This window comes from Rhinopithecus roxellana, chromosome 5 (genome assembly GCF_007565055.1).
Source record: "Rhinopithecus roxellana isolate Shanxi Qingling chromosome 5, ASM756505v1, whole genome shotgun sequence".
In the NCBI taxonomy this organism is placed as follows: domain Eukaryota; kingdom Metazoa; phylum Chordata; class Mammalia; order Primates; family Cercopithecidae; genus Rhinopithecus; species Rhinopithecus roxellana.
Genome location: NC_044553.1, coordinates 159530008 through 159557943, shown reverse-complemented (window position 1 = coordinate 159557943; position 27936 = coordinate 159530008). Strand labels below are relative to the sequence as shown.

Genomic DNA, 27936 nt, shown 5'->3' with positions numbered 1-27936 from the left:
ATCGGTCCTTCCTTGGCCTTTTCTCACATAATTTGTATATTCTTTCTATATATAACATGAATCAACCACCAGAACTAAAACGCTGACAAGTGCTTCTAGTTCCTATGTGTCCCTTCTTCATAACTTACATTTTTATCACTTGAGGAATGCTTAGGGGAAACCTGCAGTAGAATTCTAAACAGAACAATTTGTGATAGGGACTTGATCTTTTTTAGAAACCATCCTAAATAACACTAAATCAAATTAATCCTAAATTTTGGTTCTTCATCGTTAGTATAGACTTGTCCTTGTTTGATTTTATTCATGTATGTAGTCATTTCCTCATTTTAAAGATGTACAATGAACACCCATGAAAACTCACTCAACAGACAAAGACTGTGCCAATTCCATTGATTGCTAATCTCCTAAAATGTAGCAGTATCCTAGAAAGCCTGGTCTTTTCAGAATGCTTAAATCACCTAAGGTGCATCCATTTTGTACAATATAACAATGATATTACATAAATTAGACATTTTCTCCATTGAACCATGTTGTTCCTCTTTCATTTACTTAGACTTTTAAATATTAATTGGGCAGGGCGGAGTGGCTCATGCCTGTAATTCCAGCATTTTGGGAGGCCGAGGTGGGCAGATCACTTGAGATCAGGAGTTCAAGACCAACCTGGCCAACATGATGAAACCCCGTCTTTACTAAAAATACAAAAATTAGCCAGACATAGTGGCACACACCTGTAATCACAGCTACTTGGGAGGCGGAGGCATAAGAATTGCTTGAACCTAGGAGGCGGAGGTTGCAGTGAGCTGAGATCATGTCACTATACTCCGGCCTGGGCAACAAACAGAGTGAAACTCCATCTCAAATATAAATAAATAAATAAATATTAATTGCTTAATTAATTACCTTCTCTTTCTCAATAAAACAAACAAACTGGAAATTACCACTGACATAGAGCAAAGACATTAACTATTTCATACATTTTTCTCAGTGATTCTGAAAATACTTCTCAGGAAGCAGCATCAGCATGACTTGGGAAACTATTGGAACCTGTAGAAAGTAAGTTATTAGAAATTTGGATTCTCAGAACCCACACCAAACTTACTGAATCAGAAATCCTGGGAATGTAACTGGCCTTCTGTGTTTTTACAAACCCTCCAGGTCACTTCAATGCTCACATTTGAGAACCACTACTCTATATTACCCTACCCTAGACAGGTGACACCCTTGATGTACTGGTTTCTCAATGCATTGCAGTGTTTCAGAATTATATAACCAAAAATCCTGTCTGATAACATTTTTCATAATTAATCCAGCTTTATCCTCTTCATCTTTAATTATTTATATGTGTGTCTGTATGTTTTGCTGATTCTTTCATTTATTTCCTTCAAATAATGCAATAAATTCCCAGGATCCACCAAAACCCCATAATTAGATACTTGAAAATTACTGAAATCTACTATAGACTTATTCTCACAGATGTAATGCCCAAGTGTTCAATCTATGACCCAGTGTCCCCCTCATAGAAAACTTGTTTATACAGGCAGGCACCCTGGAGGCTCTTGTCTGTGTCCAGTTTATTCCTACCAAGACAGGCACTCTCTAGGACAGACCCAACCTGGAAATAAGTTAGGTCTGGGTGTGTTGGTCAGGTGAGACACAGAAGAAACTGCTTAACAAATCACATGAAATAACAGGAGCAGTGTACTACTCACAAGTCCCAGAGAACAGATGGCAGCATGCCTGGCAGGGCCAGTGGGAAGGGAGGACATTCATTAAATATACTTCAAACTTCTTAAAAACACAGTGAGGAAGCAAACCACTTGAACCATAACAAGAACTTTAACAGCTAATTACATTTTTTTTTTTGGTTTTTTGTTTGTTTGTTTGTTTTTGAGATGGAGTTTCACTTTGTTGCCCAGGCTGGAGTGCAATGGCACAATCTCAGCTTACCACAACCTCTGCCTCTTGGGTCCAAGAGGTTCTCCTGCCTCAGCCTCCTGAGTAGCTGGGATTACAGGCACGTGCCACCACATCCAGCTAATTTTATAATTTTAGTAGAGACGGGGTTTCTCCATGTTGGTCAGGCTGGTCTTGAACTCCCAGCTTCATGTGATCCGCCCATCTGATCCTCCCAAAGTGCTAGGATTACAGGCATGAGCCACCACGCCTGGCCACATTGGTCTTTACTCTCCTGACAAAGTTAATAAAGACAATCACAATCATGATGTCCTTTCTGTGGAATATAGGACAGGTGTGAAAACCACGAGACAATCACTCCACTGACCTCATGCCATCCTCGTTTCATTTTCTAAGACATTGACATATGGATTAGCTAACATAATAATTACTTTCTTACTTTTAATTAAGCAAAAAACCTAGACTATCACTAATCAAATTCAAGAACCTTGACTATTATGTACATATTCCTAAATCATCCTTCAGATACTCTGTTTATTTTTTAATAAATACTAGTTTCAGAATTACATTAACAAATTTTTTCCATCATAATCTATTTGGACAATTAGTCCAGTTCTGTCCTTTTCCTCTTTATTCATTTATTTATGTGTTTATTGATATTACCATTGATGCATTATAATCAACCCAACAAAACCCCAGAAATCAGTTCTTGGATTATTACTGAAATACGTCTGCAGACAAATTCCTGTAGATTTAATATACCAAATCTCCTTTTTAAATAAATTGCAGGAGTGCAGAAATGAATTTAATCATAAAACTGATCAATCAATCTATTCATATCACTGGTGCTTGGCCTTTTCTTCATTTAATGTGTACATACTTTTAAGATGGAACAATGAACAACCATCAATTCACCACCGCATTCAACATCTAAAACTCTGATAATGACTTACGAAAACACAACTGCCTAAATTGTAAGCCTTGGATCTAACCCATAGATTGTTATCCATCAAGGAATGTTGCATAAACAGGAGTAAAACCTAAAATGGAATAATATATAGCCATGAAAAGAGAATGGAAAACACTGATCTCTTTTTAAATTGTGCTCCATTATACTAAAATGGATTAAGTTATAATCCCTGCTTCAAAACACATCCTCATAAGTAGTCCATGCTTAGCTTCCTCTCATTTCCTTACCTATGTTTTGCTTTACATATTTATATAATGTTTTCTATTTACTAAAAGAGAAAACAAAAACAAGTATAAACTAAAAAGCTCCAGAAATAAAGACAATGAGTATTCACATATGCGTATATGCAGGTTACTGACTTGGGTCACAAGCTTTGTCTATTTTTATTAATGGATCATAACATTTGAGACATGTCATAATAATTCTTCTTCCAGTAAATACACTCAAAATGAGACCACACTTAGACATATTTATCTATATTAATTTACATGATGTTTTTGCATACTGATCCACTGATAATAAAATTAGTATGTGTTAACAATCCACTAAAGCCCCTAAACAAGTTTCTTGAATAGCCTTAATATCTGTCAGTGGGTTCATTTCCAAGAGAGGTAATAAACAATGTAATAGACTAGGTCTTTTTTTGTAATGAACTATAAAAATGTTGTGAAATATAATAATTTTATACGTTTGTCCAGATGTGATTTCAGTTATGTCATTGGTCCATGCTTGAACCTTTTTGTTTAAATTATATATTCTATAAAGATGTAACAATAAACCGGAAGAATAATCCACTTGACCCTACTATGATAATGACAAGTATTTACTTCACATATGCTGTTCCTCAGGGGGTTAACAGACTAGGCTATCTAGCAATATAGGAACGTTTGTGTAAACTATGAAAAATGCTGAAATGGGTTATCAAAAATGTCCCATTTTTAGTTTATCCCATAAAATGACTAAAATGACATCAATCTTTATCTTTTCAAAATTGTCCACAGTTGTACTGAATTAGATTAATTATAATCCTTAGTTTATAACAGATTCTCACCTTTTGTCTCCTTTGATTTTATTTAGGTATGTGGCCATTTATCTACCTTCTATAGTACTATGAATATCAATGAACAGGCAAACTACCCAATCAAAAACAAGAATGTCAACTATGACTTATGTAAGAACACACTCCTTGTCCGCTGTGGAACAGTCAATACCACCGTCGCTACAGGATGATCAATCACCCATGAACATCAACCCTGAAAAGTACAAAGTAAATGTTAAAGGTATGAAACAACAAGATTCAGGCTGTGTCTGAATAAATATGAAATGGTAAGGGTTAGGTTCATCTCAAACATTGGTTCATGACACTCCCTATCCTTAGATTAGATTCACAATCCTTTTATTTATTGAATTATTTCAGTTATTAATTTTACATCAAATAGTGAACATTCTTGAATCCATCACCTGCGTTAAGAAAAACATCTGACTATGGGACATATTGGCCTCAGTGCCTCCACTCACACATACAATCGTCTTGGTATTCTCTGCAAGTTAGCTTCGACTTACAGAATCAGCTTCTTCTCATTCCTAGCTTTATAACACATTCTCATGAGTGGTCAGTTCTTGACCTTTTTATCTATTAACTCATTCATTATTAGTATAAATGAGTTTATAATTCAGGAACAAATGAATTAATTTTTCCAACCATCTATTCTTTTTCAAGAAAATGAGTAATATTTTCATTTTCAGAAATCTAGAACAGAAATGCCTAGCCGATCTTTTTTTTTTGAGACGGAGTCTTGCTCTGTCACCCAGGCTAGAGTGCACTGCTGTGATCTCTGCTCACTGCAAGCTCCACCTCCCGGGTTCACGCCAGTCTCCTGCCTCAGCCTCCCAAGAAGCTGGGACTACAGGCGCCCGCCACCACACCCGGCTAGTTATTTTTTTTTTTGTACTTTTAGTAGAGAAGGGGTTTCACCGCGTTTGCCAGGATGGTCTCGATCTCCTGACCTCATGATCCGCCCGCCTCAGCCTTCCAAAGTGCTGGGATTACAGGCGTGAGCCACCGCGCCCAGCCTAGCCAATCTTAATACAACTAGTTAAATCCAAAAATTTGTTTCTAAATCAGAGCAACTTTATAGGGGACATACTTAGTCTATACTAGGGAGCAGACTAGTTTTCATGTTGGACCTCAGAGTTCCAGACACAGGTATTTATTGTTCATAATTCATACATCACCAAACTTCATCTTTGGTCCAGACTGGGAGCTCTTTTTCTTCATTCATGTCTTCATTTATTGATAGATGAATTCATCAACTCACTAATAAAAATAAGTAAATAACAAAGAGTCAGAAGAACTCAAGAGCAAGATTCTTGAATATCTAATATCTGTCTACAAATTATTTCCCATAGACACTAGAAATATTTTATTAATTTAATGCAGTGTTTCACATACAGATTAATCAACATAATGCATTACATCAATTCCATTCTTAAGATATTAACTGATTATATGTCAAAGTGTATAATAATACAGTGATAGCTCTTAAAAAAACACTCAAACCAAGACAAGAATATTGACTCATACTCACATTGGTCTTCAGGAACCTACACAGAGGCAACCATACGTCTTGTGACTATGAGAGAATTCTTAAATCAGCGCCAGTGCATCCCGTCTAAGAAGTACAAAGCAAAGCAGGTGATTTTAAAAACTAAGACCTCTTTGTCAATTTTGCTTTTCACATTTTATTCCAAACCAGTAGGTTAGTTATTTATTAACTTTTCATAACATATATGTTCATTCTGAACAAAACAAACAACCTCAAATGGACTGATCCAAGCAATAAAATTGACTCCTACTTCCCAGCATCTATATGATCACTAATCAAAAAGAGGTAACACCCTTGGGTCCATTTCGTTCTAAGATGGAGTTTTGCTCTTATTGCCCAGGCTGGAGTGCAATGGTGCAATCTCGGCTCACTGCAAACTCCACCTCCTGAGTTCAAGTGATTCTCCTGCCTCAGCCTCCCGAGTAGCTGGGATTACAGGCGTGCACCACCACATCTGGCTAATTTTTTGTATTTTTAGTAGAGACAGGATTTCACCATATTGGGAGCTAGTGTTTCATTTTATGTTGATAGTATATCTTGAATCATCACATGGTTGAAGTCCATCACACCATCTTCATATTTGTCAAATTATACATTTAATACTTTCATCATGGATCAATTTTAAATAATAATAATATGTAAATCCATGAATCCAAAATAAAAGAAGTAGATTCTTACATATTCTTAACATCAATCTATCATTTCAAACATTGATTGTCATTTGCAAATGACCCTGGGAAATAGATCAGATTTTGTTTTCTGCAAACCTTTAGGTTCCAGACACATATTATTCATCACCCATGACTTCTAAACCATCAATCATTTGTTCAGGTTTACATGTCTTTTTCCTCATACTACTTTATATTTGCTTATTGATTAATTCTCAATTCATCAAACATAATAAAATAATTATCTGTGAATCAAAAAATCTCAAAGAAAAGAGATTCTTATATCCCTAACATCTATCTATGGAATCACATCACTCATGTCATATATGGCGAATATATGTCTGGAACTCTGAGGTCCAAGAAGTTAACCTCTACTTGTATTTTTATCTGTTTATATTTGTTTAATGGTTCTATCAGTCATATATTAGTAATAATAAACCTAAATCTATGACCCCAAGATAAGAAAATGATCTTTATATGTTTCTGACATTGTCTACAGGATCATTTCCAACAGAAGCAAAAACCTAGATTATTTTCTTCTCATATTCATCATCCATGAGTTTTATGCCACCAGTTGTCAACATTAATCCATAGCTGGGTCTCTCTTTCATCATTCATTTCTAAATATTTATTGAATAAATCATTTGTTCTTTGATAATAAAATGAATACACGATTTCAAAAACCCAAGAACAAGGTATTTGAAGAATCCTTACATTTGTCTACAAGATCATTTCCCACAGAGACTATATCTCTTTGATTAATTAACCTCAATGTTGCACATTGTCATTGAACCAATTAACTTTTTATTATATTAAATAATTTTTAATAATACCAGGAATACTATTAAACAACCTAAACCAAGACAGGAACCATTACTCACATTGGCCTAACACAGAGGCAACATAGCCTTGATCACAGAGAAAAGATCAGCTCACTGCATTCATTCTGAAAACTGCAAAGCAGAGTAGATGATTTAAAAATTGAATATTCTTTCCATCAATCTATATTTTTCACCATTCATTTACATAGTCATTTGAGTATTTATGTTTTCTTAATACAACAAATGTGAAACTTGCAACTAACTCAGAGCACTAACCATTACTTATTGCTGTCTATATGATCCTTAGTCAAAGATGTATTACACTTGGTCCATTAACTATCCATCCATTGCAATTTATATTAGTATTATTGTTCTTTACTATACATTTCAACATTAAACAATACTCCACCTTCATCTGTATTAACTTATACATGTTTGTTTATTTTTCATTGCTATTTTAATAATATTTTTATAATTCATAAACATAAAAAAAAAGAACAAGGTTCTTGTATTTCCCTGACATCTGTCTACAGGAGTTTTTCAAACAGAAGGACTAGGCTAGATACTGCTTGTGATGGACCTCAGAGTTCCAGATACATATTCATTGTGTGACTCATAGGCCACCAGTGGTCATCATTAGTCCAGCCAGAATTGGCCCTGTTTCTCTCTTTTTATTTATAAGTAGTTTCCTAATGATTCATTAATTCACTAACAATAACATAAATACCTCTGGATCACCAAGTTTTAAGGACAAGATCCTTAAGTATCCCTAATATCTGTCTATATAATCATTTGCTTCAATTAGTATATTAATACTTCCTTCATCAGTCACGTTCATTAACGTAACATCTGTTAATCTACACAATATTTCATGTCAAGTCCATATGTATCCTTGGGACATGGCTGGCCTTCCTTCATTACATTAATATATAATACTTTTAAAATATTACACTGAATATCCTAAACAAATAAACAAAAGCAAAAAATAATTTTACTATTAACTTACATTGGCCCATGTGCACCTCTACAGAGAGACAGACATGGGGCTCCAGATCAAGGCCAGATGTTCTGCCAGCCCAGATGTGTCCATTCTGGGAAGTGCAAAGCAGAGAAGATGACAGGATTGAAATATTTTTCATGGATTCATTCATTCGACCCTTCTCTTAGTCATTCAGGTATCTATTAATTGTGGTAATACTTATCAATTTTCTTTTAAAAAAATGAACAAGAACACACTTGTTCTGATGCAAAATAAGAAACTTGACTATACTGTCTTTGTCATCCTTAGTCAAAAAACAGCACTTGAATTGTTTGTTTTTTTAATGGTATTCAGATTTTTCAGTAGGTTTTAATGATCTCTGTTGTCTCACCATTTACATTGAGTGGACATGCTTCACATTCCCCATCTTTACTTTTTTATATGTGTACATTGATTATTACATCAATGAATTTATTTTAAAGAAGAATCAAAATTCACAAAAACAATTCAAGAAGATGGTCCTTTTGTATTTCCAAAACCTAACTACAGGATCACTTCAAAAGCAATAGACTATATTTCCTCCTCTATTGAACCTCAGAGTTCTAGACACACATTATTCAGCATCCTTGACTTCTATGTCACCAGTTTTCATCATTGGCTCAGGCTTAGGACTCTTTAGCTTAATTCTCATCTACATGTATTTATGCATTAAATCACTAATATTAATTTTATAATCCATGTAAATATCCAAAGAGTATAGAATATTCTAGAACTTTCTACACAATCTGTCAGGTTGATATATCTTATGTGAATTATCCTCAATGTGTCATAAATGAGCTAGTAAATATACTGTTTCAACTAACCTCATATTTATCATTGGCTGAGGTTGGTCTTTTGGATGATTTTTTACACTTCCATGATATTATGAATACCCTTTAAAAAGTCTCCTAGAGAAAGACATGAAATTTAACTATTACTCACACTGATCTCTATGCTCCTAACCAACAGTAGCAACCATGAAGCTCATGACCATGAATGCTTAGGTCAGCTGAAGTGCATCCATTCTGCAGAATACAAAGAGCAGGTAACTGAAAAAAATTCAAAACTTATCTCCATTGATCCTTTCCACATTTCCGTTATTCAGTTATTTTGATATTGATTATTTTTTCAGAATGGAAATGTTTTCTCTCATAACAAAAGGGAAAATAACAAATGAGACCGAACCAGAAAATGAAACTGACTCTTCTTATTAGAGTCTAGATGAACCTTAGCCAAAGAGGTGACATTCATGATCCATTTCTTTAAAGGGCATCAGTGTTTAAAATTTTTAATGATAATATTTCTTACATCATCATGTATATTCATAATTGAACAATGATTCACTATTTACTAATTATTGTTTAATTGTTCTATCATTTATCTATTGATGATAAATCTAAATCTATTAATCCAAAGTAAGAATATGATCTTTCCACATTTCTGATATCTATCCAATTATGTTTTCTGTTGGACCTCAGAGTTTCAGACACACAGTATTCATCGTCCATGACTCAAACGCCACCAGTAGTCATCATTGGTCCATGTTTGGGTCCCTTTTCTTCATTTGTTTCTACATTTGTTTGAATAAATCATTAATTCATTAATAATAACTAAATAAACATGTGATTTACAAAGCCCAAGACAAGATCCTTGAAAATCCCTAACATTAGTCTACGGAATCATTTCCCACAGATTATCCATCTTTCATTAATTGACCTCAATGTACATTGACAGTTAATCAAAATAATATTTTGTATCACATCTAAAGTGGGTCATTTAGCTATTTAAATATACTTAACACTTTTTAAATTTACTTTAACACTAACACCCTGAAACAAATGGCATAGAGCAAAGTAAGAACTTTGACTGTTACTCACATTGGTCTCTTTCCTAAGAAGGACATTTAATCTTGATCATAGAAGAATGCTTAAGTCAGCTCAGTGCATCCATTCTGAAGAGTGCAAGGCAGAGAAGATGAAAATATTGAGACATCCTCTATATTGGTCCATATTTTCCACTGTTCATTTACACAGTTATTTATGTATTTATTAATTTTTCTCTTAATACAACAAATGTTAAACTTGCAACTGATTCAGAGGAATAACTATTACTTATCACTGACTATAGGATCTTTAGTGAAAGATGTGATATGTTGATCTACTTATCGATTTCAATTTATATTGGTATTATTTGTTCTTATACATTTTAACATCAGACAGTAATTTATGTCTCATCTTTATTTATACATGTTTATTGACTCTACTATTGCTACTTTAATTAAAATATTTTTTAGAATTAATAAACATAAAGACAAGAATAGGCCATAGTGTTCTCCTGATATCTGTCTATAGGAGCATCTAAACAGAGGGGATGGAATGGACTAGATTCCTTTTGGTTTGCACCTCAGAGTTTCAGACATCTATTATTCATCATGCAAGATGCATATGCTGGCAGTTGTTACTATTGGTCCAGGAAGGACCACTTTCTCCTCATTCGTATATGCCATCCTCCAGCAAGCAGTAATACCTTTGACTCACTCATTCTTAATAGAAAGAAGACATCAGTGTTTTTAATATACATGGATAGTATTTCTTATTTCACCATATATTTCCGTAATTGGACAATGCCTCACTCTTTTTATCTTTATGCAGTTAAAATATATTTGCTTATTGATTCATTGATCCAATAATAAAAATAGAGGGAAAATGCATGAACAAGAAGACCAAGAACAACATCCTCAAATATTCCTAATGTCTATCCTTAGGATCAGAAGGTGAAGGCCAGATTTTTTATTATATTGGACCTCAGACTTCCAGACCTGTATTCATCGTCCATGACTCATACGCCACCAGTCATCATCATTGGTCCAAGATTGACTCTATCTTTCTTCATGTCTATCTACATTTGTTTTTTGATTAATTAATCAATTCATTAACAGTGCTGTAATAATAAAATAAGTAGCTATGAAGAGGGAAATCTTAAAAATAAATTTATACTTAAGTAGTGAATAATAAAAATGCTTGACCTTATTTGATTATATTTTAGACTTCTTAAGAATACAGAGAATACCCTTAAAACAAAGCAAGAATTTTGACTACTACTCACAAGAGTCTTCCTGTGACACACAGAGGTAACCGTACAGTTCACGGTCATAGCACAGTGCTTAAATCAGATGGGGCTGTTCATTCTGAGGAGTACAAAGCAGACCAGATGATAAACGTCGATAACTTGTCCTCATTCACTTTTGTATTACCCTTTCATTTTCACAATATTTAGGTATTTATTAATCTGTGATAATATTTGTATATTTTTCTTTTAATAAAATTAACCTTGAACTTGAACTCATCCAGAACAATAATATTGACTATTTCTTATATGCAGTGTCTTAAGACCCTTAGACAAAGAAATATCATGTTTGGTACATATATTTCTTGAGACTTCAGTGTTTTCCATTTATATTAGTAGTTTTTCTTGCCTAATTACATTTATTCATAGTTGAACAATGCTTCAGTCTCCTTTTTTACTTGTTTATATGCATGTTTATTGGTTCTGTCATTGATCCCTTTATAATAATAAAATCAAAATTTACTAACAAAATCCTTGATAATAGACTTAAGAACTTAAGACAATTACTACCAGCAGCCTATGTCCTCCCTACTCACATGGGTCGCCATCAAAACCTTCATCAGTGGAAAATGATTGGATCAGCCATCATGCCTCCATTCTGTGAAGTACAAACCAGATGTTAGAAAGAATGAAACCACTGTGATTTTTCTTTCTGTTTATGGATGTTGTCTGTTACTGGATTAATTGAAACTCTTGATAGGTAACAGACTTTTATCACTAGCTTATGATTGGCCTATTACTAGCTCAAAGTTAAGTTTTAATAAACTAATAAGTACAATAAACCTCATTCCTAAATACAAGAAAAAGAACTATATAATGAATAGTTGTCTCTATGCCTCTCTGAAATAGGTAACAATAATTTAAGTTTACTTTTAAATGAACTGCATTTAAATGAAATTAATCTAAATTATTGTTTCATGGCACAGTTTCATCAATGGTCTACAGTATCCCTTGTTTGGGTATACATCAGTTTGTATACATCTGTATCTATGTATTTGTGTCTATACTTCCTTATGGATTAATTAATCATCATTCACATTTCTAAAGAAAGTGTACAGGTTAAGAAAACCAACAACTAAGAACTAAAATATAATGTTTGCCTCTGTCTACATGTAAAATATCCTAAGTGGACAGAGCCTTGAAATTCTTTCTATATCTGAACAGCAGTTAAATAAAAAGGAACCCAGGCTTCTTAACAGTCAATGTTTGGCCCTCTAGTTTAGTTACTGGGTTAATCTTTTACTTATTTATTTAACAGCTTTTTTCTTTTAAATAAAATGAAAAACTATGAATTCACTCTATAACCTGAACAAGAAAATTGACTATTACAAAAATTGCCTATATTCTCCTCATCCAAAGGGATAACATGCTTCATCAAGCCCTAGTGAAATTCAGTGTTTCAGAAATATTTTTTGAAATAGTTAATTCAAGCTGGGCTTAATACCTAGGTGATGGGTTGATAGGTGCAGCAAACCACTGTGGCACACATTTACCTAGGTAACAAACCTGCACACCCTACACATGTACCCCAGAACTTAAAATAAAATTAAAATGTAAAAAAGAAACCAAAAATTATTGTTTCATTCTATATGCCCATAGTAGATTCTTTTCTTCTTTCATTCTACATTAGGGCATTAATTCAATCATCATACACTTATAGTAATATAATCAATATCCATCAAAACCTTAAAACTTAAACACCATGAGTACTGCCACGTTGTCTGTGGGCTCATTTTACACAAGATGAATAGACTGTCCCTCTTGGAAATGGACATTACTACTGTATATTTGAACTAATCTTAATCCTTGGTTCAACCCAACAAAAACTCACCATTGGTCCATATTTAGTATTCTTCATCATCATTCATTTATACATTATCTCATATTTCATTGATTTACTAACAGCGTAATCAATTCCTTTGAATCCCAAAAACCCAGTAACAAGAAATCAGACAACCACGACATCTCATCATAGGTCATTTCTCACAAGGAAGGAAGATAGATCCCTTTGTGTGATAGATTCAGTTTTTCAGATTAGCAGATTAATGACCATATCTGCTTCATATTAATCCCATACTCTTAATTGGTCAAGGCTTGATCATCTTTCATTGACCTTGTCCATATTTTAAGGATGTGACGATAAAGAACTATGAACCTACCATTTTACTCCACACTGACAATATCCTCCATCTTGGAATATGACTAAGCTGTCTTTATAGAGGGAAGTTAAAATCAACTGTGACTCAAATAAAACTAAATAATTAATTTTTACATTAATTAACTCACTAATAAACTATTAAAATGAATAAGATAGTCTTGCTTTTTCCTCCTTAACTGACCACAGATGTGCTGAATGATTCACATATAAACTTTATTCATTTTATTTGTGTACGTAGTCATTTATTCCTTTCCAGTAAGAGTTAACTCTCTTAACAACCACTAAAGCAAAAGCAATCACTTTGTTACTTACATAGGTTTCTACACTCATTACTCAAACAGACAACAACCATGATCTTCCTCGCTGGAGAATAATTGAATCATTGCACATTCATTCTGTGGAGTACAAGGTGAATATAAAAGTAGGTAGATGAGAGAGAGAGAAAAATGGATCAGCCTAGATTTAGATTTTTTTAAATTCAGTTCAGGTTGACAATTATTGATTAGAAATAAGCCCTGGTACTTGTCATATGTTTAAAAGATGAATAACATATCCATTGATTCATTGATTAATTGACTTAGGTATGAAATTTAACTACTATAAGTAACACCAGGCAAAAGAATAATAACTATGACTTTTAAACATGTCTGTCTGTTTATCTGCCTTCTACCCAATCAGGAAAGAGTTAAATCTCCTTGGTACATGAATCTTGCTAGAAAGAATTAAATTAATCTGAATCCTGGATTCGAATATATTCTGAACAACTGTGCATGCATACATACATATGAAGTTAAATAGTTACACATGGAGTCATTTGTCTATTCCGTGTCTTAAGGAAATTGCACCAACAAGACTGAAAGGGAAATGCTATCCAAATATATAAATACATTCACCATTCCAAAAACGCAAGAGCCTACCTCAATTTTGTTTATGGAAATAACGACAATACTGGAGAGCCATTGTATGGAACTGGATTAATTACTCTTTTTGTTCCACAATACCCGGCCCTCACTGGTCCGTGATTTGGCCTTATTTTAAATAATTGGTTGGGACATTAATTTGTTCCTTTTTACATTTATAATAAAATCATTATATCTGTGACTTCACAGAAACTGGACAATATCAATGCCTGTCCAAATGCTCATTAGACAGAAAATTCAGATCAGTTTCCTTGTTTTCATAAATTAAACTGAGGAACTGAATTTAAATAGTGAACATTATTAGAATTCATTATTATAACTGATCATTTGACATATTCTCAAGATAGATCCATGTGTAAACCCTCTCTCAATTAGGTAGTGATTTAAGCAATAATTTAAGTAAATATTTTGCCCTCTTCTTTAAAAAAACAAAAAATGAATACCCTAAACCAGAACAACATGGACTCGAACATCCATTTATCTAAATGCTCCTTACCCAAAGGGTCAGTTTTGATTAATTGATTTTACTGGGACTTAGTGCTTCAGAAATGTATTAGTAATGATTCTTATTATTTTATATACTCTCATATTTGGAACAGGAATAACCATTTTGTTTTCATTTATACAGCACTTTTCTTGATTTATCCATGTACTTGTTTACTAAAAATAATACAGTCCATACTCAGAAGCACAATAACTAAATCCTGATTATTGTTAGCTTCTGGAATAAGCTCATTTTCCATAGACTGAAAAGCACTCTTTCTGTAATGGACCTCAGAGTTACAGGGTTTAATCAAAATCCAAGATTCAGACACCCCAGGGTACTCATCATTGATCCAGGATAAGCAATCTTTTCCTTCATTTATACCTTTGCTTATTGATCCATTCATTGATTCAGTAGCAGTAACAAAGTCAATACCCATTGTTATTTTAGCATCTAAGAACAATATCCTTGAATATAACAAAGATCTGTTTACAGACTCTTTTTGCATAGACTAGCCCTTTTCTCAGTAGACTAGATCTCCTTTCGTAGTGGCCCACAGTGAAGCAAGTATAGAGCAATGAACATCCTTGCTTCCTAGCCATCTCATTCCACTTATCTTCCACCTTTCCATGCATTCCTCCCTCATTAAGGAGCTAACAGGACTTTGCATATAATGTAAATGCACTGTAACTGCATTCTCCAATACAGTCACCAATAGCCACATACAGCTACTGAGCACTAGAAATGTGGCTAATGCAACCGAGAAATTACATTTAAAAGTGCATGTACCTTTAATTATTTTAAATATAAATAGCCGCAAGTGAATAGAGGAAACGACATTGAACTGTGCAGCCGTAGATTTTGTTGCTGAATAAATCTTAAATTAAATGCAGTATAAATAAGATGATTAATCAGAAGTAAATAATGAATAAAATGTCTTTCATCTTATTTTTAACCAAAATTGTGCTTAATTGGACTAACCATAATCTAAGTTTTGTAACACATTCGTATTATTGATCTACATATGCCTTGACTTTAAGTAGTTCAGTGAACATTAATGAAAAATTAACCCTAATTGACAAGCTTTTTGACTGTTATTTACTTAAGTCTTTAGCTTCCTTACCCGTAAAGGTAACAGCCAAGATCTTCATCAGCAGAGACTGATTAAATCAGCCATGGTCTTCATTCTGTGGAGTCGAATACAAATTTTCAAAAGAATGAACAGTACAGATTTAGATTGACTTAAAAAGACATTAGTTGTGTGATACTAAATTAACCATAAAGTGGACTCAAATCCTATTTTTATCACTGACCCAAGAACTACACTTATGTTTATTTCTTGATTTAACTATTAACTTTAAATAATACAGTAAACACTGTTAAATTCATCACCCAAAACAAAAACCAGGACTACTGCCCACATCTGTCTATAGACACCTACCCACAAAGGCAACCGCTTAGATCATCTTTTTTATTTAATGGACTCAACGTGTATAGAAATGAATGAATTTAAATTCATGATTCATGGCATATTTTCACCAATGGTAAATGCTTTACCCTACTTACATATTAATTCAATCATTTATTGTTTCTATTTGTTCATTTATGTTATGACGCATGGAATATTTTATTATACATTCACAAATACACACACACACACACACACACACACTGCAGTAAACTCATGAAGAACCCAGAACACAAATGCTTTCCATGTTCAATGTCTATATTCCCACACCTAACCAGGAAGAGAGCATCAGTAGTATAGACAGATTAACTTTCATTTTCATTTCTCACTCAGTTGTGTTATGCCCTCTTTTAAAAAATTAACTGTGACAAGGACAGATTCTATTCACATATAACAATTCAATATATGGGAATTTACTTACATTATAGAAGAAGCTTGAATAATATTATGTCTCCATATGTCCATTATGCTATCCACAGAGGTTTAGAAACTAGATGCTTTTTTAAGTTTTTAATAAAACTTAGTACAGAGTTGGATTCATAATAACTTTTCATAAGGAATATTCTTAAGTTGAAATATGCTCATTTATTTCCAATTAAATAACTGTTTCACCTATTATTTACTTACTTATTCATTTTGAGACGGAGTCTCGCTCTGTCGCCCAGGCTGGAGTGCAGTGGCGCAATCTCGGCTCACTGCAAGCTCCGCCTGCCAGGTTCACACCATTCTCCTGCCTCAGACTCCCAAGTACCTGGGACTACAGGTGCCCGCCACCACACCTGGCTAATTTTTTGTATTTTTAGTAGAGATGGGGCTTCATCACGTTAGCCAAAATGGTCTCGATCTCCTGACCTCGTGATCCTCCCTCCTCCGCATCCCAAAGTGCTGGGATTAAAGGTGTGAGTCACTGTGCCCAGCAATTTTCCCTTCTCTAAATAAAACCAATCAGTAAACAACCATAAATATCAAACAATTATTTTGTGTCTTGCATATATCTGTTCACATACTCCTTCCAAAACAAGGCAACAGCCTCTATCAATATCTATCACTGGAATTCAGTGCTATAGAAGCATATAATACTAATCCATTCATCATTACATACTCTCATAATTGGTCAATGCCAAGCTCTCCTTATATTTACTCATTTATGCAAAATTTATGCATTGATTTACTTATAAAATGGAATCTATACCAAAAAACTGTGAACACCCACGATCAAGATACCTGAATATTCTGAACTTGTGTTATAAGCTCATTTCCCCAGAGGGAAAAATTGGGGCCTCTTTTTTAAATGGACCTCAGAGTTACAGATGGCTTTAATCAAAATTTTTGATTCAGACACCCTCCAATCTCATCACTGGTCCAGGCTTGGCACTCTTTTTCTTCATTCACATATACCTTCATTTTCCCATGAATCACAAATTCTAAGAACAAGACCCTGGATATCGCTACAATATATCTCTAGGCTCAATTCCCACAAAGCTGTCAGACTAGATCTCAGTGCCACACGTGGAATAATCAATAAATGTTGATTCATATCAGTACTATCAATATGAATGGCCAATGACTGGGCTATGTTCATTTAATTTGTGTAATTTTAAAGGTGACATAATGAACAATGAAAATCCACAATGGTATCCCCCACTAGAACAAACAGCATGTTTCACCTTACAAGAGCTTCTCCTGAACAGTTAACAGCCTGAATCTCTTCCAGTATGGAAATGCTTAAATCCAGTATGGTGCAGAAATACTATGAAACATGAAACATTTCTGAAAATTAAATTCCTTCTACCTTTTCAAAAAATAAGTCTCTATTGTGCTGAAATGGGTCAGTCCTACTCCTTGGCCTACAACACATTCTTATTATTGGTTGTTACTTGGTGTTTTTATTTTTGTGTATATGGCCTTTTGTTCCTTTCTTCGATAATCACACATGAACCAACCGCATAACCCACCAACAGAAACTCCATTACTAACATTGCTTCTTACCACAGAAGAAATCGTCATGCTCTTCACCTTGGAGAAATGACCAAATCCAATCTCATCTAGTCTTTCTGGAGGAAAAGGCAGATTTTTATAAGAATAAGAAGTGTACATTTTTAAATCCATTTTTAAGTAGAAGTTAGTTCTCCATTACTAGATGGATCACAAACATTGGTTTGTGTCAAATTTTAATCATCAACCCAACAGTAGTTCTTTTTCATGTATTGACTTAATTCTTAGCATGAAATAATATTATGAACATTTTCAAATCTACCACCCAGCACAAGAAGAACAATTTTCAATATCTGCCTAGGTATTCCTAGCATAAAGGGAAGACACATTTTTAATGAGGAAAACCTTTTCACTATAAGATGAATTTAAATTGTTGTTTTATAACATAATCTGACCAGCGGGCCACAGTTATTTTAATTCAAGCCATTTACTGATTCGTTTATTTACTCGTCTATTTAATAACTCAAAAAATAATTTAATTATCTACTCTCTTTTCTAAAGAAAACTCAAAATGGTGAAGTCACCTGCTACCTAAAATTAAATGCTATTACATGCAACTGTTCCTATTAGCCCTGTATGTGCTGTTGGAACGTTCCTCAGCGACACGAATGTTCTCTATTGGCGATTCCAAAATGGTGGTCACTTGCAACCTGTGGCTTGGGGTGTGGCTAGTGCAATTGAGGAACTGAATTTTTATTTTTTAATTAATTTCCATTTAAATGTTAATAGCAAAATATGTCTAGAGAGTGGGTCTTTACAACCCTTCCAAAGGAAGGTGGGTCCTGGATCTTTTTTGTTTAAGTGGACTTCAAGAGGATATACAAGATTAATCACACCCCTTCACACATTACATATGCTTCTCACTAGTCCATGATCTACCCTCTTTTAAATAAGGGATGGAGATATAAAATGATTCTTTTACTCATAATAATAATGCCACTATTCATGAATTCAAAGGACACCGGACAAAAGCCCTTTATGACACTAGCATCTATTTATTCACTTATAAAAGTCATGAAAATGCATTTGCATTTTTCTTTTTAAATAATAATGAGCAAACATAAGAGGATTTTTAGTTATTATATTCAAATTTTCAATGTTCATCCTTAGACTTTCTCCATACTTCACAACCTAATCATTAGTATTTTAATGTCTACTATTAATTGTATTAAATTACTGTTTATTATAAAAATGTAAGTTAATATATTTAGCATGATTTGTAACATTGTTATTATTGAATATAAATATTAATTTTATTGGCTAATATTTATTATATTAAGTATTATTCAACTAAATACATCATTTAAGTATATGTTTTATCCTTTTCTAAACCAAACAAGACATGCAACCAGAAACCTGCCACTAACTAGGAACATTGAATCCATATCTATCTATATGCTCTCAAAGGAGGAGCAGACTTATTTTATTTAAACTCAAAACATCATTAGCTCCTTTCATGATTGAATGCGATGTAGCCTTCCTTGTCTTTGTTTGTATTTTTCTTTATTCATTCATTGATTTACTTATAATACAATCCATACCCATTAACCAAAAAGTACCAAGAACACATTCCTTGAATATGTCTAACTTTCTCTCGAAGCACATTTCCCATAGATAGAACGGACCTCAGAGATACAGACAGGGTATAATCAGAATATATGATTCAGATGCCCCACGCATACTCATCATTGATCCAGACTTGGTATTCTGTGCTTTCATTCAAATATACTGTTCTTGATTTATGCATTGGTTCACTAATAGTAAAATCACTATCCATTAATTAGAGGGTAAAAAGATCCTTGAAGATGTAACTATGTCTGTAAGATTCATATTCCACAGAACTAGAGGACTGGCTCTTTCTGTAATGAGCCTGAGTGTTGCAAAGGTGAATTAATTCATTTCCACAAATTGCACCACGTCAATTCCTCATTAGCCATTCGTCCATGGCTGGGCTTTTTTCATTTAACATTCATATTTTTAAGACGGTACTATGGTTATATCATGGTATAACTACCAAGTTATACCACAGTTATAGGCAAGATTTTCCATTTTCTTATGTTCTTCCCTCAATTAGTTAACAGTCAATAACAATCACAATGGGGAAGTGTTTAAATCCACTATGGTACAAAAACAGCATATTAAGGCATTCTGAAAATGACAGAAATACCTTTCAACTTTTTGTCCTAATGAATTTGGTTGTGCTGAAATGGATTAATCACAATTCTTAATTCATAACACATTTCTACCATTGGTCCATGCATAACCACCTTTGAATCATTTACGTATGTAGCCATTTATTCCTTTGAAATAATTCAATGAATAAACATGATCAAGTTTCCCAAGCAAGAACATAAAGTTTGATTTTTACTTACATTGATCTCTTCTCTCCTGATTCACAGAGATAAAGGCAAGATCTTCACTAGAAGACTATAATTAAATCAGGTAGAGTGCGTTCATTCTGCAGTATAAAACACAAATTTTAGAAAGAATCAAATACTATATGTTTAGCTCTTTAAAATGAATCATAGTTGTGTAGTAAACAATCATAAACCTTGTTTTGTACCCTATTCTGAACATTTGAGAAGAGAGAGCACTGCTTTCTATTTATTAACTTACATAAATTGTTTTTGTCAAGATGAAATATCTCCACTATGAAATTTTTTGTTTTAGATAATATAATAAAGACTGTGAATCTAGTACCAAACTTGTTTGTTTGCTTAAGTAAAATTCCATAAAAGATTGAATTAATCATGCGTGTGGTTGTATATAGATCTTATCATCGTTCCGTGCTCTCCCTCTCTCAATTACAGTTACTCAGTCAACTATTTATTTATGTAAATGTATTTCCTTTTCCTTAATAAAATGATCAATCAGCAACCTGCCTCAACACAGAACAAAAACATTCAGTCTTGTGCACAGATGACCATATGCTCCTTACCAAATTGATGAGTCTTAACTACTAATTTATTGGGACTAAGAATCTCAAAATTGTTTCAATAATAATCCATGTTGCATTACATGCCTTAAGAGACAAGTGCATGCATACTTTTCTTATTCTCATTCATTGATAAAATTCTATATTCATGGACTAAGTTTATTATAATAATGTAATTCATACCCTCAAACCACAAAAGGCCCATGAACAAGGTCATATAGACTCATTTCCCATGAAGAATAAAGAGGTGTCTCTTTGTAATGGACCTCAGAGTTGCAGATGGGTTTAATCAAAATTGTTGTTTCAGAAACCCCATGACATTCATCACTGGTCCATAATGTGCATTTTTTTCATGTATTGATTAACCTATTGACTCACAAATAATGATGCAATCAAAAATCCCCAAAACAAGATCATTAAATTTTAGGCTCTTGGCCCACAGAGCTGCAGACTACATTTCTTAGGCAATGACACTTAAAGATGCACATGTGAATTGCTCAACGCCCCTGCATGCTCTCAATTCACATTCAGCACTCAATCTGATAAAGCCCACTTCTATTTAATTTGTATATATGTCGAAGATGGTCCGATAAAAAACAATGAAATCACTATATTCCATATTCTTATGGGCTGCCCCAAAACAGATGTCAGCCAGGATCTCTACCCATAAGGGAATGTGTAAAATAACCATGGCATAAAATAAAGAATAATGCTGAGCTGCTCTGAGAATAAGTTAACTTTTGTCTTCTTTTATAATCACCTCAGTTGTGACAATTTAGATTAAACATAATTAATGGTTCATTACACATTCCCATCACTGGTCTATTTGGGGTGTTTTATTTCTTTCATGTATGTAGACATTGATTCCTTTGAAATCCTTTAGCTAACACCCAAGAACAAACCATTCAAAGAAAGAACATGAAATAAGGCACTTACTTATATTTGTCTCTATGCTCCTTACTCAGGATAACAATTCTTTCCTAAATTATTAAATCAGCTGGCCTATGGCCACTCTGGAGAGAAAAAGGCAGATTTAGAATAGATACAGGGTTTTTTCAATGGATGTTAGACAAGCAGAACTAGATAACAATAAACATTGGCTCAAAAATGCAATGTTTTTCAGGCCAGTAATGAACTTTTACTTTTAAATAGTATAATAGACACTATTGAGTTCATCGCCTAGCCCAAGAATAAGATCTATAATGATTATAAATATTAGTCTATATAAAAATCTGTTAAGTAGATATCACTTAATGGATTTCTGGCTGATGCAAACACTTTCCCTTTTTTTTTTTTTTTTTTTTTGAGGCGGAGTCTCGCTCTGTCGCCCGGACTGGAGTGCAGTGGCCAGATCTCAGCTCACTGCAAGCTCCGCCTCCCGGGTTTATGCCATTCTCCTGCCTCAGCCTCCCGAGTAGCTGGGACTACAGGCGCCCGCCACCTCGCCCGGCTAGTTTTTGTATTTTTAGTAGAGACGGGGTTTCACCGTGTTAGCCAGGATGGTCTCGATCTCCTGACCTCGTGATCCGCCCGTCTCGGCCTCCCAAAGTGCTGGGATTACAGGCTTGAGCCACCGCGCCCGGCCCACTTTCCCTTTTCTTAATTAAAAAAAAGCAAACTATAAAAATCAAAAAATTGTCTCAACTGTAGATACAATATGTTCCATATAATAGGATTTTATCTCAGATTAATAATTATACTTGCTTTATTGCCAGTGTTAATATTTATAATACTTTTTCATTGTACTCAAAGAATAGTTCCTTAAGTAGGCCTGTTAATCTCTCATGTACACATTCCTCTATTTATGCATTGAATTCGCTTAAAATAATACATTCCGGCCGGGTGCGGTGGCTCAAGCCTGTAATCCCAGCACTTTGGGAGGCCGAGACGGGTGGATCACGAGGTCAGGAGATCGAGACCATCCTGGCTAACATGGTGAAATCCCGTCTCTACTAAAAAAATACAAAAAACTAGCCGGGCGTGGTGGCAGGCGCCTGTAGTCCCAGCTACTCGGGAGGCTGAGGCAGGAGAATGGCATAAACCCGGAGGCAGAGCTTGCAGTGAGCTGAGATCCGGCCACTGCACTCCAGCCTGGGCGACAGAGCAAGACTCCATCTCAAAAAAAAAAAAAATACATTCCATACCTTTGAACTACAAAACCTCACGAACAAGTTTTACTGAATTTTCGTAACTTCTACTAGGAAATTTCTACAGAGAATATTGGCTGGTTCTCATTCAATAACAGATCTCAGAGTTACACAGAGGGCTTAATCAAAAGTGTTGATTCAGACACCTCCACCAATACTCATCATTGATCCAGGCTAGGCATTCTATTTCTTCATTCATTTATACCTTCTTGAACTGACTCAGTCATTCATGGTTTCAGGAATAATAATTATATGATCAATATTCCTTAATGACACAAAACTGAGAACAAAAGGCTTTAACAGAACCAAGATCTGTTTATTACTCCCATTCACGCAGAACAAATAGACTAGATCATATTTCGTGATGAACCTCAAGTTTACGCATATTCATCAGCGACTCTGCTGCATTTAAATCTCATACTCGTGATTGGTGTCTACCAGCTTCTCTTCCACTTGGTTTGTCTACTCATTAATGTGGGGGCAAACCATGGACCTACCATGTGAGCCTACAATTGAGCAAATTAATACATAATATCTTCCAAGGTACCTCTACCTCAAAAAGTCAACAACCTAAATGTTTGTCAGTGAAGGAATATGTTAAGCAACTATAGCAGAAACATTAAATGGGAATTGAAATTACTCTGGCCATATATGAAATGCTCTTCATTTATTTAACAATGGTCTTCAGTTGGGTTGGGTTGAATGAATCATAAATTTTTGTTGATGACACATTACAATCATAAGTCCATGGCTGGCATTCCTTAATTTCATGTGTTATTTAACCATTTATTTTATCAAAATAATGTAGTGTGTTCCCATGAATGAATACCCTCCAAGCCCAAAACATCAATTTGATGTTTACTTACATCAGTCATTCTGTTCCTTAGTCCACCAAATAACAACAATGGTCTTCATGATTAGAGAATAATAAAACCAGCTACATGGTGTTCATTCTATAGAGAAAAATAAAGCCTTGTTTCAAAAACATTTTAAAAGGCTCTTTTTAAAAGCCTCTTTTTAAAAACATTTTTCTAAGAAACTACATTACCACAATTTGGAAAGGCCCATATATGTATTCCAAAAACAATGAAAGAGCCTAGAGTTTTTCTTAGAATGTCTGTCATGAAAAAAGAACATGAATCAGCATTCTCATATCATAACATTTGTTCCTAATTGGTCCACGGTTTGCTGACTCTAAAATACAAACAGAGACATAGAAGTGCACCTCCCTTCTCATATACAAAAGACATCAGTATCTGTGCTCTCACAGCACTGGACAAGAACACTGAAGAATATTTACATCTGTCTAGAGTCATTGCCCTCAGGAAGAACAGACTATGTTTCCTTTTTTATTTGTTTAATAAAAATCCATTAAAAATTAGATTAATGCACTCATCATTGGTCTCTGGTCTCAATTAAGTGGTTATTTAACCAACTATTTATATGATTAGAGATGTTTCATTTTCTTAATAAAACAGTCAGCAACCCACCACCAACACAGAACAAAAACTCTGACTCTTGCATACAAATGACCATATGCTCCTTACCAGAATGGCAGATGCCTTGGGTATTAATTTATTGGGAGTCTCAGATAAGTTTTAATAATAATTCATGTTTCATTACATTCACTGATAATAAGTACATGACTTATGCTTTTTGTTTTACTCATTGATAAATTTTTAATTCACGGGCTGATTTTATAACAAAAATGCAATCCATCCCCAAGAACCACAAAGTCCAAGGACAAGGTACCATAAGCTCACTTCCCAAAAAAGGAATAATTACGTGTCTTTTTGTAATGGACCTCAGAGTTGCATATGGGTTTAATCAAAAATCCTGTTTCAGATACCCCATGGTACTCATCATTGGTCCAAGCACGTTTTTCTTCCTTTATATCATTCATTTATTATTCATTGGTTCATGAATAATAATATAACCACAAAACTCTAGGAATAAGATCTCCCCATTAGTGGCTCTCTCCCTAAAGACTAGGTGTCCTTTTACAATGGACCTCAGAGAACGCGTGTGATTAATTGACATCCATGCTTCATACCAAATCCACATTCACCATTATTTCTTCCGTAGTCTTAGTCAATTTGCCCATGTTTTAAAGATAGTGCAATGAAAAGTGATAAAACCACCATCTTCCAACACTGACAATGTCTTCCATATTCTCTCAGGCTGCCACACAAAGAGTTATCAGCCAGGACCATACCAATATGGAAAAGATTAAATCATTTGTGGTAGAAAATAAGATACAATGTTCAATAACTGTGAATATAAATGGTCTAACTACTATAATTTTGTCACTTCAGTTGTGCCAAATTATATTAAACATATTTTCAGAACACATTTCCATCACTGGTCCATTCCTGGTGATTTTAATTTCTGTTATAGATATTAATTCCTTTGAAATACCACTAAACACTCCTGAACAAAGCATCCAAATCAAGGACATGAACTTGAGGTGGTAACTTACATTAGTATCTATATTCTTTACCCCACGGATCTAACTGCCAAGATTTTGTTTCTTAGAAAATGAATGTCATCTATCCTGTGGTTGTTACATGGAAGAAAAGTAGACTTATCCTAGAAGAACAAGAAGAAATAAAAGGCATCTTTATAGGAAAAGAAGAAGTGAGAGGGTCTCTATTTGCTGGTGACATGATTTTATATACAGAAAATCCAAACTACCTCACAAAAAACAGTTAGAACTGACTTCTGTAAAATTGCAGGACAGAAAATCAACAAAAAAAAATTCAGTAATGACTCTATATGCTAATAGGTAATTAACTTAAAAGGAAATGAAGAAAATAAGCCCATTTACAATAGCACCAAAAATATTGTCTAAATTTAACCAAAATGGTGAAAGACCTGTATATTGAAAACTATAAAACACTAGTGAAAGAAATTGAAGAAAACACAAATGGAAAGATACCCTGTGTTCATGGGTTGAAAGAACTAAGATTGTTAAAATGTCTATGCTACCTAAACCCATCTAGAGGTTAAATTCAATTCCTATTAAAATTTGAATGTCATTTTTCATTGAAATAGGGGGAAAATCCTTAAATCCATATAGAACCACAAAAGACACTGAATAGCCACATACAAAAAATCTTGAGCAAAAAGAACAAAGCTGGAGGCATTACAATCCCTCACTTCAAAATATATTATAAAGTGATTATAATCAAAACAGTATAATACTGACATAAAAACAGATACATCAGCCAATGGAGCAGAATTAAAAGTTCATAAATAAACTCACACATTTACAATCAATTGATTTTAGATAAAGGTGCCAAGAGCACACAATGGGAAAAAGACAGTATCTTCAATAAATGGTGTTGGGAAAACTGGTTATCAACGTGCAGAATGAAATTAGATCCTTATCTCACGCAATATACAAAAATCAACTCAAAATGGATTAAAAACTTCGACATAAAATCTGAAACTATAAAACTACTAGAGGAAAAGCTCCACAACATTGGTCTAGACAATGTTTTTTTAATATGACCCCAAAAACACAGACAACAAAAGTAAAAATAGACAAGTAGAATGTCATCAAATTAAAAACCAAATTAAAATTGTTTCCAGCAAAGGAAACAAGTAACAGAATGCAGAGACAACTTCCAAGTCAGGAAAAAAAATGTGCAAACCATACATCTCGTAGGCATTAATATGCAAAATATATAAGGAACACAAACAATTCAATAGCAAGAAAACCCAATTTAAAAACAGACACAGGATTTGGACAGATATTTTCCCAAAGAAGACACACTAATGGCCAACAGATATATAAAAAAATTATCAGTCACTCTAATCACTAGGGAAACACAAATTAAAATCACAATGAGATACCATCTCTTATCTTTTAGAATGGCTTTCATCAAAAAAATGAAAGGTAACAAATGATGGCAAGGATGCAGAGAAAAGGGAACTCTTCTATATTGTTGGTAGGAATGTAGTTTCGTACAGCCATTGTGGAAAAAGTTATGGAGGTTCCTCAAAAATAAAAATAAAAATAGAACTACCATATGATCCAGAAACCCTACCCAAAGAAACTGAAACCAATATGTCAAGGGGATATCTGCATTCTTTTTTTTTTTTTTTTTTTTTTTTTTTTGAGACGGAGTCTCGCTCTGTCGCCCAGGCTGGAGTGCAGTGGCCGGATCTCAGCTCACTGCAAGCTCCGCCTCCCGGGTTTAAGCCATTCTCCTGCCTCAGCCTCCCGAGTAGCTGGGACTACAGGCGCCCGCCACCTCGCCCGGCTAGTTTTTTGTATTTTTAGTAGAGACGGGGTTTCACCATGTTAGCCAGGATGGTCTCGATCTGCTGACCTCGTGTTCCGCCCGTCTCGGCCTCCCAAAGTGCTGGGATTACAGGCTTGAGCCACCGCGCCCGGCCCATATCTGCATTCTTATGTTTATTGCACCATTATTCACGATAGGCAAGATATGGAACCAACTTAAGGTCCACCAAGGGATGAATGAAAAAAGAAATTGTGGAATATACACACAATGGAATACTATCCATCCTTTTAAAAGAAGAAAATTCTGTCATTTGTGACAGTGTGGATGAACATGGAGGATATTACGCTGAGTGAAATAAGCCAGGGACACAAAGACAAATGCCATATATTCTCTGAGTTGAACTCATAGAAGTAGTGAGTAGGATGATGGTTAACGGAGGATGGGGTGAGAGTAAGG

General features: G+C 34.2%; 1 long non-coding RNA gene, 11 other non-coding genes and 2 pseudogenes across 12 annotated transcripts; all 14 read right to left on the bottom strand.

Annotated features, from left to right (window-relative positions):
• Positions 1-5065: 5065 nt before the first annotated feature.
• LOC115897981 lies at positions 5066-5139 on the bottom strand. Its single transcript, XR_004057751.1, has one exon. It is a non-coding gene; the product is annotated as a small nucleolar RNA SNORD113/SNORD114 family (small nucleolar RNA).
• A 341-nt stretch (positions 5140-5480) lies between these two features.
• On the bottom strand, positions 5481-8054 carry LOC115897615. The gene is made up of 3 exons (XR_004057366.1): positions 7986-8054; positions 7040-7111; positions 5481-5556 (listed from the first exon to the last, which is right to left on the bottom strand). It is a non-coding gene; the product is annotated as an uncharacterized LOC115897615 (long non-coding RNA).
• Positions 6683-6749, bottom strand: LOC115897996 (annotated as a pseudogene).
• LOC115897969 lies at positions 7554-7623 on the bottom strand (annotated as a pseudogene).
• A 491-nt stretch (positions 8055-8545) lies between the features above and the next one.
• LOC115897976 lies at positions 8546-8620 on the bottom strand. Its single transcript, XR_004057747.1, has one exon. It is a non-coding gene; the product is annotated as a small nucleolar RNA SNORD113/SNORD114 family (small nucleolar RNA).
• An 844-nt stretch (positions 8621-9464) lies between these two features.
• Positions 9465-9539, bottom strand: LOC115897953. Its single transcript, XR_004057726.1, has one exon. It is a non-coding gene; the product is annotated as a small nucleolar RNA SNORD113/SNORD114 family (small nucleolar RNA).
• An 854-nt stretch (positions 9540-10393) lies between these two features.
• LOC115897990 lies at positions 10394-10468 on the bottom strand. Its single transcript, XR_004057760.1, has one exon. It is a non-coding gene; the product is annotated as a small nucleolar RNA SNORD113/SNORD114 family (small nucleolar RNA).
• A 326-nt stretch (positions 10469-10794) lies between these two features.
• On the bottom strand, positions 10795-10866 carry LOC115897955. Its single transcript, XR_004057728.1, has one exon. It is a non-coding gene; the product is annotated as a small nucleolar RNA SNORD113/SNORD114 family (small nucleolar RNA).
• A 4102-nt stretch (positions 10867-14968) lies between these two features.
• On the bottom strand, positions 14969-15040 carry LOC115897982. The gene has a single exon (XR_004057752.1). It is a non-coding gene; the product is annotated as a small nucleolar RNA SNORD113/SNORD114 family (small nucleolar RNA).
• A 2404-nt stretch (positions 15041-17444) lies between these two features.
• LOC115897980 lies at positions 17445-17518 on the bottom strand. Its single transcript, XR_004057750.1, has one exon. It is a non-coding gene; the product is annotated as a small nucleolar RNA SNORD113/SNORD114 family (small nucleolar RNA).
• Positions 17519-19767: 2249 nt separating this feature from the next.
• On the bottom strand, positions 19768-19844 carry LOC115897978. The gene has a single exon (XR_004057749.1). It is a non-coding gene; the product is annotated as a small nucleolar RNA SNORD113/SNORD114 family (small nucleolar RNA).
• A 1499-nt stretch (positions 19845-21343) lies between these two features.
• LOC115897989 lies at positions 21344-21418 on the bottom strand. Its single transcript, XR_004057759.1, has one exon. It is a non-coding gene; the product is annotated as a small nucleolar RNA SNORD113/SNORD114 family (small nucleolar RNA).
• A 1906-nt stretch (positions 21419-23324) lies between these two features.
• LOC115897988 lies at positions 23325-23402 on the bottom strand. Its single transcript, XR_004057758.1, has one exon. It is a non-coding gene; the product is annotated as a small nucleolar RNA SNORD113/SNORD114 family (small nucleolar RNA).
• Positions 23403-25028: 1626 nt separating this feature from the next.
• On the bottom strand, positions 25029-25103 carry LOC115897987. The gene has a single exon (XR_004057757.1). It is a non-coding gene; the product is annotated as a small nucleolar RNA SNORD113/SNORD114 family (small nucleolar RNA).
• Positions 25104-27936: the final 2833 nt, after the last annotated feature.